The 3,524-nt window shown below is 39.1% G+C and overlaps 1 long non-coding RNA gene across 1 annotated transcript; it reads right to left on the bottom strand.

Annotated features, from left to right (window-relative positions):
* Positions 1 to 1,490: 1,490 nt before the first annotated feature.
* On the bottom strand, positions 1,491 to 2,986 carry LOC127252659 (uncharacterized). Its single transcript, XR_007839114.1, has 3 exons — positions 2,928 to 2,986; positions 1,995 to 2,864; positions 1,491 to 1,540 (listed from the first exon to the last, which is right to left on the bottom strand). It is a non-coding gene; the product is annotated as an uncharacterized LOC127252659 (long non-coding RNA).
* Between the last annotated feature and the right edge of the window lie 538 nt (positions 2,987 to 3,524).

Here is a 3,524-nt window from a genome sequence, read left to right as displayed (position 1 = left end):
TTTGTAATATACAGTCTCCATGTATCACAAGGTAGACAATTATACATAAAATTTATCATCCCTCACTTATTCCTTCATTAACATGCATACTCAAAAGGTTATTTTTGCAAACTACGTAAGAAGAATGCCCACCAAGATAACCTGTATTACACCCAACTCAATCAACAAGTTAACACCAAAATGCCCATTCCCGCTATAATGCGATGAAAATTTGTATCATGTTTCTTTTTTTAGTTTTTTTTTGGCTTTTCTCGATCCTTTATTTCTTTTATTTTCTTTTTTTTCCTTCTCTCTCATAAGCAATAAACAACATTAAATAGACATAAGTTTCCATTCCCTTGGAGATTTTAAAATAATATGAGCTCGAAACATTTTCCTTTGACTATAGGTTCAAATAAATTTTGGCTTTATAAAGAAAGGTCATGGGTTAAATGCTGTTCATTTAACAATAAAATAGGGTATTCAAGCTCAAAAAGGCTCACTAAGTGATTAATTTTTTTAGGTAGGAAATATATTAGGCCAAATGGTTCATCCTAATGCCCTTATCATATTAATCGCATAAACTCTTAGGAAATTAAATTTGACATGCATCGCTATGCAAGTTATAGAAAACCAAGCCTAGAACAACAATCAAACACAAGAAGAAATATATAGCATTTAAAATGAATGCTCTAATAGACTCAAGTCTTGCATAGGGTAAAACATGTCATGCTCGGCATATTTATCGTCTACTTCATCGGCAACTTATCTAATAAAAACATGTCATGTTGAAAAGAAATACACACAAGTCTTTAGTACACAAGTCAGTCATGCAATCAGGTAAACAATGAATATTTTCCCCCTACACCCATTATGCACATTGTCCTCAATGTAAATGCATCTCAAAAAAAGAAAAAGAGCAAAGGATAGTAGGACTTCCCTGAACCGGGTGGGGGTGGTGCGCAAGATCTTCAAAAACTTTGATAAATTCATCTGTTTGGGCATGTTGAAATTCTGGCATGGGCATGCCTAAAGTCGCGCCACCTGCTGAAATGTCATTCTTATGTACTCAAAATATAGTTTCGGACACGCTGAGATCACTATCATCTAAAAAGAGCATAGACAAACAAATTAACACACCAAACACAAGAGAAAACAAGAAATAAAACAAAATTGGATTGCCTCCCAAAAGCGTCTTTATTTAACGTCTTTGGCTAGACATTATTTATTAAGAATTAAGGACGAAGGGTCCTCAAGATCCATTTGAAAAAACTTCTTCTCCATCTTTGAACGGGTCCCTCCACATGTAATACTTTGCATCGCTCTTCAACTTGTTCATCTTGGCTTTCATCATTGTAGATGAAATGGTCATTACTACTATCTCACCGTCTCTCAAATGAGCATATTTCAAGTGATTCAGAAATGGCTTAATTTCCAACTCCCGTGGATGCACAATTGAAGGAAATAATCGTGTATTAGTTTTGGGAAAGAATAAAGGAGCATGGGCATACCTGTGCAAAATCACTTCTAGCGCCTCATTGCCTCTTACCTCCAAAGCATCCTGCACTTCAAAGTTAATGACATATAACGAGAAAACAGAGTGAGAATCTGGGGATGTTCAATCGCATCAAAAATTTTAAATTCAATTCTTTCCCCATCAAATTCCATCGTCAAAATACCATGCTTAACATCAATCTTAGTATCCGCCGTACACATGAAAGGTCTCCCTAAGAGTAGTGGCGATGGGTTGGGTGAATTTTCATCATGCAGTTCTAAGACATAGAAGTCGACCGGGAAAATCAAATCATTAACTTGGTCAAGGACATCCTCTATAATTCCTTCAGGATATGCATGCGTCATATTAGCAAGTTGAATAATAATCTCAGTTTTCTTTAGTGGTGCAAGATTCAAATAATTATAGATTGATTTCGGCATGACATTAATTGCCTTACCTAAATCTAACATAGCACGCTTGACTTCTAATTTTCCTATTTTACATGGGATAATGAATATACCTGGGTCTCCGCACTTTGTTGGAATATTTTTTTGGAGTAGTGCCAAGACATTATCGCTTACAATGATGCATTCGTCGCCCTTCAACTTCCGCTTGTTGGTACACAACTCCTTTAAGAACTTTGTGTACTTTGGAATTTGGTGGATTGCATCCAATAGGTGTATATTAAGCTCGAACTTTCAAAAAATCTCCAAAATCTCATCCTACCTTTTCATCTTTTTCGGCTTTGCCAACCTGGACGGAAAATGGGCAAGATTAGTATTCCATTTAGTGACAGTTTTATCAATTACCTTATTTTTCTTCGCATCTTCCTTCTCGATTACTTTTTCTATGGTGTTCTCGTCTTTGTCCTTCGGGATGATTGGTTCCGGAGCCCCCACCATCTTTCCGGTTTGTAAAGTCATGGCACTAACATTCTTTGGGTTCCTTTCCAATTGTGATGGCCATTTTCCCGTCTCTCTTTCTTTGACATGGAAAATATCCGCCGCCATTTGCTCCATGCGGGTTTCAAGGCTTTGAATGCTCGCTCTCGTATCTTGTTGAAATTGAATGGTGTGGGAAGCCATGATCTTCATTATTTCCTCTAGTGCCATAATAGATTGGTTTGGTGGAGGTGATGGCTAGAAGAATTATTGCGGAGGTGCTTGTGGTCGGAACCCTTGATGTTGCGGATTCTTATACCTAAGATTTGGATGATCCTTCCACCCTATGTTGTAGATGTTTGAATAGGGGTCATATTGCAGTTGCCTTGGTGGACCAAAACCAGCTACATTCACATCGGCATGACTTCCCTCGTGCAAGGCAGGGCATGCATCGGTGGCATGCTCCGGGCTTGTACAAATGCCACACGCTCTCACATGGCGTGCATTTCCTGCAGCCAATTGATGAACAACTTTTGTATGTTCAAAAATTTGTTGACGAAGAGAATCGTTACCTTATGAATATTCGACTCCTCTAGTTCCGAACTGCTGCAAATTCTCTACCATCCTCGCAATCAACTCCCATGCGGCTTTCTGTGTTTTATCTGCCAATGCTCCTTAGCTAGCGGCATCAATGTTGTTCCGGTCTCGCATGCCCAGTCCTTCGTAAAAGTATTGAAGCAATAGTTGGTCAGCAATCTGATGTTGTGGGCACCGCGCACAAAGCCTGTTGAACCTCTCCAGGTATTCATGCAACGTCTCTCCTTGTTGTTGCTGGATTCCGCAAATTTCCTTGCGCAATGTTGCCGCCCACGATGCCGCGGAATACTTCTCCCAAAATTTCTTTTTCATGTCCCTCAAAGTAGTGATGCTTCCCACCGGTAGACAAAAGAGCCATTCATTCGCCGCATCCTTCAATGAGGAAGGGAATGCCCGTAGCTTTACTTGTTCTTCGGTAACTGTTGGTGGTTTTATGCTCGAGCAAACCACATCGAATTCCTACAGATGTTTATATGGTTCCTCTCCTGCAAGACCATTAAACAAGGGCAAAAAGTGTATTAGTCTGGATCGTAATTCGAAACTAACGTTACCTTCAATTTCCGGAAAAGTAA

Source organism: Andrographis paniculata, unplaced genomic scaffold (assembly GCF_009805555.1).
Source record: "Andrographis paniculata isolate CXL003 unplaced genomic scaffold, ASM980555v1 Contig46END, whole genome shotgun sequence".
Lineage (NCBI taxonomy): Eukaryota > Viridiplantae > Streptophyta > Magnoliopsida > Lamiales > Acanthaceae > Andrographis > Andrographis paniculata.
Note: the sequence above shows the minus strand (reverse complement) of the source record. Positions and strands in the feature narration are given on the sequence as shown.